A 12,399-nucleotide genomic window follows, 5' to 3' on the forward strand; every position below is an offset into this window, starting at 1 on the left:
ACACATTGATCTTTTGTCGAAACTGCGATGTGCCTCCACCATCCAATGCAGATTTTCGTCTGACCACTACCTGCAGTTTTGTTTATTGACCGTGCCATTTAAATGGAAAGTAGCCTCATCAGAAAAAAGGATTTAGTTAAAAAAATTAGGACTGGTGTTAAATCAATTTAACATTGTGTCACAGAACTCCATTCAATTCAGAGTATCTTAAATAATTTTAGAGAAACGTCCATAAAACTTGTTAAAGCTATTGTAAAGTTATCAACTAAATTCTTTCTGCGATTCGCCTTTTTGTGAAAACAAAAAACCGTTTTATCCAACTTGTTTGTGAAAATAAATTTCCTTCTCCTTCGAAATGCACTCCAACAAGTAGTTGTTGTTCTTAAAGACAAAAGTAGCAAAACGTCATCGGCGCTATTAGGGTCTAATTTGCTCGATAACGATGCAAAACGTTCAATTTATGTGGGCTAAAAGGTCGTAGGTCACGACGGTTCATCATCATACCGATGCCGACGACGCCGACGCTCCGATGCGTTGCCTAGGTAACTTATTCCGACCGAACAGGGTCAGCCGCAGGTGGGATGTTACATCTAGGAAATAATATGCGATGTATGATTAGTAATGGATTATTAATAAATTTATTTTCAAAACATATCCAGTAATAACGTATTGTAACGAATAAGCTTCATCGTTTATTTTTCTATTTCCAAACATTCTTCAATATGGGAGGTTTTGTTACACCACTGAATGACTTACGTCCTGTAAAAAGCGTTTCTTCTTTAACAAGATAATCGCTATCACATGGTTCCACAAAATAGAGAATAATAAAAATCAAGGAAGCCAAGACATGTCATTAACTTCACCTCAACAATATTGAAGACAGAAAACTACAGAGGTATAAATTTGTTACATACTACGCTAAAACGCAGATGTGTAAGACGCAGTGACGGGCACAGATGCAATATTCGTTATAAAGCAAATTACTGAGAAATCACTAGAGTATAATAGACCAGCATTTCTGTCTTATTGACCTAAAGAAAGCGTTTGACAGAGTACGACTCAAAGATGTAATTCATCTTCTGTATAATAGAGATGTTCCCCTAAATATTATAAAAACTATCGAAAACATCTACCAAAACAGAGTAGATGGACAACTTACAGAACCTATAGAAATAGGCAGCGGAATAAGACAAGGGGATTTATTGAGCCCCATGCTCTTCAATTTAATCATGGATGAAATCTTCAAAAGCGTTAACAAAGGAAGAGGATACAAAATGGGATACAAAGAAATAAAAATACTCTGTTACGCAGACGATGCAATATTGATAGCCCAAGATGAATATAGCCTGCAAAGACTAGTCCACAGACTTAACATAAGAGCAAAAGAATTTAATATGACAATCTCATCTCAGAAAAATAAAACAATAGTAGTCAGCAAAGAACCAACCAGATGTAAAATAGGAGAATTACACTGTCTAACTATGGAGACCTGGACACAGAAGTAAGAGATCAAGTACAAAAAGCAAATAGACTGGCAGGATGCCTTAATAACACTATATGGCGAAACAGACACATTAACACTGAGATATCAAGAATTTATAAGGCCAGTATAAGACCAATAATGACATATGCCTCAGAAATAATATCCGACACAGCCACAACGCAAAGTCTACTGGAAATTACAGAGATGAGAGTACTGAGAAGAATTACAGGAAATACGCTGAGGTATCGAAAGAGAAGTGAAGACATTAGAAGAAAATGTAACTACAGTGTATAAATGAATAAACACAAAATAGAAAAAAAGAATGGAATTACCACATAAGCAGAATGGAAGAGATCCGTGTCGTCAAAATAGCAAGAGATCGCAACTCACCAATCGGCAAAAGAAGTATCGGATGACCGCTCAAAAGATGGAGTAACAACCTTCCATAGAGGTATTAATCCGCCAATGAACAAGCAGAATTGCTTATAAAGAGGATGAAGAAGAAGAAGAAGATTCTCTCCTTAAACGACACGTCAATAGAAGAATGAAGAAACGCTGACCAGTCCAACTACCAAGGTAACAAGGTAGATGTCACTAGTTAAGAATTAATCACGCCATGGCATCGCTTTAATCACCACATCAGTATGTAGAATTGTAGGTTCTGATTTGTAATAAATGTATCTTTGTACTTCTTATTTTTCTCTACACGGGCATATATGTTTGTTGATCCTTCGAGTTATTCCCCGGTTTCAGAGATCGACTGACCATTATTTCTTGATTTTATCGTTGATCTGCTTCCAGCTGATGATGTAGCTCTTGTTATTTTTACTACTGTAACTGTCAGTCAAAAAATATTTTTAAATATTTTAATGTCTATTAAAACTGCCACCTTAAGAAAATCTTACGTAATATGGACTTAACATTAACATAAGAACACGCGTTTTGAGTTGCTGCGTTTCTCACCCTTCTCTATGAAGTGGAAGTGGAAGCCTGGACTTTAACGAAGTTAACAACTCAACGAGTAGACGCTTTCGAAATACGGTGCTGTCGTGTCGAATTTTATATATCCATCGTGTTAAAAACAATACAATGATCCAACGTATGAAAAAAGATCTGGAAGTAATGCATACTGTGAAAATTAGAAAGATGTCCTATTTAGCGCATGTGATCGTGACTGAAAAATGTCAAACAATGGGCAGACATGAGGACCGTACATTTATTCAGAGCAACATAAAATATTCTTGCATGCCGATACAAGGCATGTAATGTTATTATGCTAGACTTCTGTCTGACGATCATCAGCTTTACTTCGAAAAATATCGGACTGTTCTTAATGGGAAAGTTAGGACACAGCCAGAGATAGGAGGAAAAAATATTAATATGATTTGTTTGTCAAACTGTTAGTGATGTTATATTTATTTAACTTAATTTTATTTATTTTAGAGATTCCGTTTGTAAACGTAAACGTAAACACACATTTGTAGATATACTATCTAAATATACTTTAAGCTTGTGATTTTGCATGTCATGATGCAAAGGGGATCCAATCCAATTAAATTTTGCTGACTTCCTCTTGGTTAATGCTAGGACGTAAACCGTTATCTCTTTTGATTTTACAATATGTGGTGGCAGGAATAAATTAAATTATGTAAAGAAAAATTTTTCTTTACATAATTTAATGACGAATAAAAAAATAATACATGTATATTAATTATTCTTCTGAGACACCCGTGCAATGGTTTAATAATGAATTAAGGTCTTACAGATCTAATCTTTCTCTTATTAAACACATTGCAGATGTCACTTAAGATCCCGATTTATTCAAAGTATATAAACTACAAAATTTGAATATAATCGGCAATTACAAATCGCTAAAAACTCAGCTTACTGTAATTTTCTTACTAATTCCAATAATAAACCTAGAGACTGCTGAAAAATAGTAAATTTCGAAAGAAACAACACAAGATCCAGTTCGGTATAACCTGATTTACCTCCAGACGAAATAAATCAATTTTTTACTACAATAATTGGAGAGAATATAGAGAGACCCATAAGCATTGTTTCTACTTTTGGGAAAGTGATTGAAAAGTTTATCAAACAACAATTTTATTCCTATTTTGAGACATATAATTACTTTAGCAACTTACAATATGGATTCAGAAGTGCTCGTTCTACTACGAACGCGGTATTTAATGTTGTGAGCGAAGTGATTGAGGGGTTTGAAAGCGGCAATCGCATAACAATTTCTCTTGGCAACTTGTCGAAGGCTTTTAATTGCGTTTCACATGACAGTTTGTTCCACAAATTAAATTACTATGGAATCAGATGTATCCCTCTTAAGCTTATATCTTCTTATCTATGTGGCAGACACCAGGCGGTAGTGTTTAAAGGTCATCTCTCCGATTTTCTATCCGTAAAACATGGAGTCCCACAAGGTTAGGTATTAGGAGTTCTTTTGTTTATTATTTATGTCAACGATTTGCCTAAATTCATATCTCCTTACAACTACGTTATATCAGGAAAAAATAATGATGATTTAAAAATGTCTAATGAGGAAGTTTCTACTGAATCTAGCAACTGGTTTGTTGCAAACAAACTAAAACTTAACTCTGATAAAACGCAAAATTTGGTTATATCTGCAAGTAATTAACACAATGATCCAGATAACAACGAGACTAACTATTGGAAATAACCGTAGAGAATCGACTGAACTGATCGGCTCATATCTCACAACTTAAGAAAAGTCTATCAAGTTCATTATTTGTTATTGGCCAACTAGCAAGGGTTATCCACTTTGAATCATTAAAAATGACATATTTTTCCTTATTCCACTCTCATCTAAACTATGGTGTAATTATATGGGGCAATTCAACAAATGCACTTTAAATTTTTAGAATGCAAAAGAAAGCCGTCAGGATTTTAGCAGGGATTCGTTATCTAGAACACTGCCGACCTTTCTTTATCAAATTCAAAATTATGCCGCTACCTACTCTGTTGATATTTCAAGTTCTAACTGAAATTCAGAGAAAACGTGACCATTTAATAAAGCAGTCTGATGTCCACGATCACAATACGCGAAACTGTCACTACCTACGAACAAATCGCTGTAGATTACGTCTTTCAGAAAAAAATTGCCTTAATTATGACTACTAGTCTTATAATATTTTACCAAAAAGTATTAAACAGCTAAGCTGTAATAGTTTCGATAAAGTTATAAAAAAATATCTTCTAAAACATTGTTTTTACTACTCAGGAGAATATATGACTCATTGCAGAACATCCACTGAACTTCTTACCGCAATTTTGCCATAAATCTTTTTCTGTTTGATATGTGTTCTTGTTTGTGATATATTTTTTTTTTTGACTTGATACAAACAATATTTGTATTTGTTATGTAGTTAAATAATTACTCTACTCTACTACAAAGTTTTCACTCTAATTAACTTTTGGGCTATAGATTCCTTTAATCTAATTTAATGTGATCCGGTCCATTCAATTCCATCACACCTGTACGCTTAGAGCAACTAAGAGGGTAGAGGGGCTCGAAAAAGTGGGACGTGATGTTTCATTTTCCGAAGTTGCGAGCGGGTAGGGAGGAGTTCTAACGAGCTGCAAAAAAGTTTTCAACTTCGCCAAACACAATTAGTCCTCTGAGGCTCATTGAATTATATCGGGACCCTTTTGTTGTCTGAGCGAAGTTTCTGATACACTTTCAAATTTTGCTGGGGTGGCAGGTAACTCGGCCGTTATACTTTCTGTAAGTACTTTTTAATTACGCAAGAACAGCCGAATAACTGAGCATAATTTAAGCGATGGCTCTAGACCTCATTTTTTATGTAAAGCTTTAAAAATGAAGAAAATTGAATTATGAAACGTGGAAAAGTTTAAGAAAAAATTATTTGAATTATGCATCAATTTATTTATTTTCTTAGTATGCGGCGATAATCACGAAAGCTGGTGATTTTCTAGGTAATTAAAATAACAAAGAACATATGAATTGGAGAGTTTTCAAGCTACTAGCAAACAAGGTTAAGACTTTAGTATTGAAAAGGTGAGAGGAATACTTTAGTACCCTAGTTAATAGAGAAAATAGGAATTAATGAGGCCTTATACAGGTAACAGGCCCAGAAAGACCCAGAAGATGTTGCAAAAAGTGTTGTTTTATTTGTGCAAAAAGTTACTTTGTTTTTAGACTTAAATGGACAATATTTACAACAATTTTGTAGTTTTGAATCTGTTTTCTTGTGGCAAGTTAAATACTTTGTTTGTCTGCAATTAACCCACGTTAACATTAACTTTTAGATTTCTATTCCGGAAATCGTTCTCAACAAAGATTATTTAAGAATTTTGTTAAAGAAAGTGTCGATCCACAAAGTTGCCAAACTTTGCATGTCGATTCCTGCCAAAGTTGTTGACGAGGTTATGTCATTTCACAAAATTGAAAGTTTACCCTCTTGTCTGGTGTTTTAGGCAATAGCCATGCTTTGGCTGAATAAATGTGAAGGTGGGTTTTTTGCCCTATAGAACTTCAAATTCTGATTATTCAAACTGTTCTGCATCGAATTTAATAAAAGGCTTAGACCACACGTCACACGAAAATGCTCTTTGTCCAATACGATCACTCTTAGCGCCACTTAGGAAAGAAATCTAAACTACCAACATATATTTTAACGTACTGAGGAAATCATATATTAATTACATAATAATATAATTAATAATGCGATTAATTTTTTCGCAAAATTGACAAAAATATTGGTTGCTGTAATTTTAAGGTAAGATTTAATAAGCAAAATAATTTAAAGCTTTATTGTAGTTTATATTTCCTTGGTTTACATACAGGAAGTTTATTATTTTAAAAATTTAATATTGGGTACGAATGTGGTGATACGTAAAAAATATAATACAAATATTCTCGTTTTTGTACGTACATCGATTTCATAAGACGACTTCACGCAAAAGTTGAGCGATTCTCTGAAACTGAATTATTTGTTATGAAAGTATTATTTGTATGACAAAATCACTAGATATTAATATGTTACATATTAACATGGACGTATAAATACAGATGTTCTTTATTTATACGTCCATGCAGATTAATAATAATGATGAAGTGTGCTAGTCTATCATCGATCTTTGTCCTCTACTATTTGCAAAAGTATATTTGTATCCAAAGTTTTGACATAGTATTTTTACATTGAGACCAATCGATACTTTATCTTCTTCTTCCTATTTATAAGCAATTCTGCTTGTTCATTGCCGGATTAATACCTCTATGGAAGATTGTCCATCTTTTGCGCGGACGTCCGGTACTTCTTTTGTCGAATGGTGACTTATCTCTTGCTATTTTGACAACACGAGTCTCTTTCATTCTGTTTATGTGATTATTTCATTCTTTTTTCTATTTTGTGTCCATTCATTTATACACTGTGCGTTACATTTTCTTCTAATGTCTTCACTTCTCTTTCGATCTCTCAGTGTATTTCCTGTAATTCTTCTCAGTATTCTCATCTCAGCCGTTTCCAATAGCCTTTGCGTTGTGGCTGTGTCGGGTCTTGTTTCTGAGGTATATGTCATTATTGGTCTTACATTGGCTGTATAAATTCTTCACTTCATCTCAGTGCTTTTTGTACTTGATCTCTCACTTCTTTGTCCAGATCTCCATAGCTGGACAGTGTAATTCCCAGGTATTTTATTTCCATTACTTGTTCAATACTGATGCCATCAATTTCTATTTTATATCTGGTTGATTCTTTGCTGACTACTATTGTTTTAGTTTTCTGAAATAAGATTGATATATTAAATTCTTTTGCTCTTATGTAAATCTGTGGACTAGTTTTTGCAAACTATCTTCATCTTGGGCTATAAATATTGCATCGTCTGCGTAACATAGTATTTTTATTTCTTTGTTTCCGATTCTGTATTCTCTTGCTTTGTTAACGCTTTTGATGATTTCATCCATTATTAAATTGAAGAGCATGGGGCTCTTCGCTGCCTATTTCTATAGGTTCTGTAAGTTGTCCATCTATTCGGACTTCCATTTTGTTGTTTTGGTAAATGTTTTCGGTAGTTTTTATAATATTTTGGGAAAATTCTCTATTCTACAGAAGATGGATTAAAAATAATAGTTAACGTAAAATATAGCACAAGAAAACAGCCTGAGGACCATATTTGAAGAAGATATTTAGAGAATTTTAAAAGATGCTATTGATGCAGTTTTAAAAAGTTAGGTTATGTTTGACACTGTTCTTTACCAAAGAAACTCTTAGGTCATCAACGATGACATAGTTTAGTGGAGTCAATCATATGAAATAGCACTGATAATCGACCAAACATTATAACAATCTGTCTTAATTCCTTTTCCAAAGAAGACAAAAGTCAATATGGACGTCACTATCTATGGATTCATATAGTTCCAAAATGTCCAAGCTATCCACATTCCAATCTTACCTTTCGTGATATTTTACCCCCCTTTTACTTTTCATCGCATTTCCCCCTGTAACTTCCATTTCAAGAACATATGTCGCAGTGCAACTATTTTTAATATCCAATATTGTCGTATATCTCCAAGTAATGTTTTAAAAACATATGCACATTTTTATCAGTATATGTGTGATTCTAGCAGGAAGCACTTCTTCCTTTAGATACACTCATTTTCGATCTAGAGTTTAGTTACGTTGCGAGACGCCGTCTAAATACACTTGACGCGTGTGTAACGAAGTGTGAATCATTCATCTTAAAATCGTAGTCCAGTGAAATGTTCTAAGTTTTTATGTTACCGATTTAAAAATGTGTTTCCCGAAAACATTTTTGTGACTTAGTGTTTTTTAGTAACGTTATATTTTTTGGATGGGACTATTAACACCGTACAGGTTTTTTTATTCATATATACTTTCATTAAACTTCTTGTCGCATTAAGTTTTAGACGAATCAGTTGTCATTACAGCCATCCCAAGTTGGAATCATTTTCTTCTGGAATAATTCGCTGGTGCCTCTGAAGAAAATAATTCTTAATAATTTTTTGGTGGAATTACAGTAGAAGCTCTATAATTGGAACATCACGGAAGACGCCAAAAATTTCGAGTTATAGAGTTTTCGAGTGTTTGAGATTCATTCTTACTAATTTTGAGTTAGAGAGATGAAATAACTAAAAATTCAAGTTACAGAGGTAAAAAACATTTTTTATTTATTATAATTCGACACTTCTTCTTTTTCTTTTTTCTTGTATGTAGGCTTTAAAGCCTGTTTCTTCTTCAATATTAGCCTCCTAAATTGTTTAAATTATCGCACCATCTTTGTCTTGGTCTGCCAATACTTCTTCGACCATTTGGTGACTTATTTCGTGCTATTCGCACTAACCTATCCTCTGCCATTCTACTAATGTGTTCTTTCCACTCCTGTTTCCATTTTGTCACCCATCGATTTATGTCTTCTATATTGCATACTCTTCTTATGTTTTCTTCTCTCCCTATCCAACAGACTTTTCCATGATATTCGTCGAAGTATTTTCATCTCTATTGTTTCTAGTAGTCGTCTCGTTTTAGATGTGTTAGGTCTTGCCTCAGTCGTGTATGTTAATATAGGTCTAATTTATGCTTTATAGATTCTTGTTTTTGTGTCTTGTCTTAGGTGTGTTCTTCCATATTGTGTCATTAAGATTTCCCGTCGCTTTATTCGCTTTTAAGCTTTGTTGTCGTACTTCTTCTTCAACATCTCCGTAACTAATTATATCTATTCCCAGATATCTAAACCTTGCTTCCTGCTTTATTATTTTCCCATCAAACTATTTTACATCGTAGTAGGTATTTAGATGTTGTCATACATTTGGTTTTTTTTGCTGATATTATCATATTGTATTTCTTTCTGTTGTATTGAAGATGTGTGTTAATGACGAGTTCTTTGTTCCCCATTCTGTAACCATGACCCTTACGTACTGCTTGTATTATTTTGTCCATTATTATATTAAAGAGAAGTGGTCTTAACGAGTCACCCTGTCTGACTCCGCTTAATACTGGTGTACACTGTGTTAGTTTTCCAATTATCTTTGCCTGTATTCGATTATGGAAGTAAATGTTTTCAATGGTTTGTATAATATTGATTGGTATGTTTCTTTTATACAGTAGATGTAAGACGCCTTCGACTTGGATGCGATCGAAAGCCGTTGTCAGGTCTATAAAACATAGATATGCTAGTTTATTGGACTGATGGCCTTTTCTGTGATTTGTTTTAGTACAAATACGGCGTCTACTCAGAATCTTCCGGATCTAAATCCTTGTTCTTCATCTGATAAAGTTGTTAGTTTATTGATTTTGTTGGTTAGGACTTTTGTGGTAAGCTTAAGTGCGGTGTTCAGTAGATTTATACCTCTATAATTCTTGGGGTCTTCTTTATTTCCTTTCTTTCTCTTTCATCCTCCTTTATTCAACGCCATTTCAACATATCCTTACAACAATATGGCATTAAAAAAGTCAGTATTTTTTTGGGTTTATATAATACAGCTGTTCTCTATCTGTACCAGTGCCTAAGACTCTAATGTATAAAGAGAAGAAAATCTTGTTAGTTAGAGTTTCTGGTTTGCAGCAGCCATAACTCCGTCACCGCATTTAACAGAGTCCTTAAAACATATTCTTGAGTCAGACACCACTGTATTCCATTATACAGGTGAGGAGGAGGTGAAATAAAAATGTCTTTGATTTTAGCATTTTCTGTTGACCATAATGGAAAACCGCAGTGTCCATAAGAGTTCCATTCTCGTAACTTGCAATTCATCTATAGTAGAATTATTTTTTTTCTACTATAATAATCAAAATGTTCCTGATAACTTCTTTTTGATATAATGACGAACTTTTTAATGGTGCCTGGATCTATAGGGTGTTATTTTGATGTGGTGGCGGCAAATATGGGATTTTAACTGCTTTCATTTTGGGCTGCACAATTATCAACGATTAATAAGATTTTTCTTTTTTGTTTGGCCATTTTCTTATTAATATTTAATGAGCCAGTTTTTCAAAATTACAGATTTTTCATGCTTTTGTATTTGCTTCATATTTCAAAGGTAGTAATTTACATCTGGAAAACATCGAGGTTTTTTAGATTTACCAATGACTAATGGTGAAAGTTTTGCTGTGCCTCGACATGTTTGCCCATCATTTTTAAAAGTTAGAGGTTTATCAGGATGATATACATATATACCATAACCGTGAACAAATTTTCAAATTCACTTTTCCTTGTGTTACAGGTTTCAATGTTGACATTTGCACTTTCCTTACAAACTTTTTTTATGTTCTTCAAGCAAGTTCATGTCTTCTTTTGAACTTTTTTAGTCATCCATTACTCGTACTAGCCACTCCCAATAATATAGAGTACCTATATTTCAGCTTTTTATTATAACAGTGGTCCACTGACACTGATATTTTGGTTCAGTCACTTCTCAAACCATTTAAGTCCGAAAATTCTGCAATTCGTCGTGTTTTGCAGGACAAATCTTGACTATATTGAATTTTTCTTTCATGATTCAGATTTTATTATTGTTGACAGAGTACTCATTGGTAGGTCGAAGTGTTCAGCAACATCTTTCTTCTGTTGACAGCTCTTCACAGCTTTGAACACTTCTAACTTTTCAGCAAGTCTCAAAGTTTTCAGTTTACGTTTTACAGCACTCATGTTTAAACATTTTTATTAGTAAACTATAATTGATGTGTATTGAGGTAGAACTAAACGACTTTTAACAATTTTTTAATCGGCAACAAATGACTTTCTTCGCTAAAGTTAAAGTGAAATCAAAAATAATAAAAATTAAACACCTCACACCAAGCAAACAAGCACGTGTTAACGTGAGTCATAAATTCCTTAAGTCCTTATTTTCCTTATTTTTCGAGTTAAGAAAAAAGGTGTACAAAAATGGCTTTCAGAGACTAATTGATTATTTCGACTAGTATAGGGTTGAGCTCTCAAATAATGGACGTTTTGGGGCTTGAAAGGAAGGAAACAAAACATTTTTTTCGAGTTTTAGACTGGGCTACTTATAGCCCAGGCTGTGGGGGAAAAAAGGGTGATTTTACACTGTAATCCAGGAATTTATGTAATGCGGTCTGGGTTATAAAGGGCAACCTCAGGAGCAATCCCCCAGTTCATTCAACAAAAAATTTTGGTTGTTGTATATTTATGAGCGTTTATAGGTGCAAAATACGTATTTTCTGAGTATTTTCCATTTTTTGCCTAAAGTAAGTGTTGTAATGGGTAATTTCTGTATAGATTATGAAAGTTAGTACTCTAAAATACCTTCAATTTGAGCCGGTATACGTTCAATTTAATTTATTTGTTATTGCAAAAATGACGAATTAAGGTCAAAATTAAAAAACGTAATATAACGTATTATGTTTATTATTATTTTTCAGTGGAATATGAAAATTTACGGCTTTAGGAAGAGAATGAAGCAAGAATTAACCCTCTACCATTTTTTTTGGCAATCCTATGAGCATTCAAAGTTGAAAGTCGTGGGATAAACTAATTAACGTATCTCAGCAACAAATTAAGCGATCTAGGCCTACTATGGCTCATTAGATTCGTAATTTTATAGGCTTGAACGTAATATATTTGAAATAAAAATAAAGCAATTTTGCAATAAATATTACGTTTTTTAATTTTGACCTTAATTCGTCATTTTTGCAATACCAAATAAATTAAATTGAACGTATACCGGCTCAAATTGAAGGTCTTTTAGAGTAATTTCATATTGTATACAGAAATTACCCATTACAACACTTACTTTAGGCAAAACATGAAAAAAACTCAAAAAATACGTATTTTGCACCTATAAACGCTCATAAATAAACAATAACCAAAAATTTGTTGTTGAATGGGCTGGGAGATTGCTCCTGAGGTTGCCCTTTATAACCCAGACCGCATTACATAAATTC

At 33.4% G+C, this 12,399-nt stretch overlaps 1 protein-coding gene across 10 annotated transcripts in view; it reads left to right on the forward strand.

Annotated features, from left to right (window-relative positions):
* PDZ-GEF (PDZ domain-containing guanine nucleotide exchange factor) overlaps window positions 1-12,399 on the forward strand; it is a 726,227-nt gene that overhangs the window by 612,860 nt on the left and 100,968 nt on the right. The window contains exon 1 of one of the 10 annotated variants that reach the window (XM_072545157.1): window positions 8,179-8,352. The exons of 8 other annotated variants lie outside the window; for them this stretch is intronic. The gene's annotated coding sequence lies outside the window, so the exon portion shown is untranslated. Of the gene's footprint in view, window positions 1-8,178; window positions 8,353-12,399 lie in introns of those variants that run through there. One more of the 10 variants, XM_072545156.1, reaches the window with a different exon arrangement.

This window comes from Diabrotica undecimpunctata, chromosome 9 (genome assembly GCF_040954645.1).
Source record: "Diabrotica undecimpunctata isolate CICGRU chromosome 9, icDiaUnde3, whole genome shotgun sequence".
NCBI classification, from domain to species: domain Eukaryota; kingdom Metazoa; phylum Arthropoda; class Insecta; order Coleoptera; family Chrysomelidae; genus Diabrotica; species Diabrotica undecimpunctata.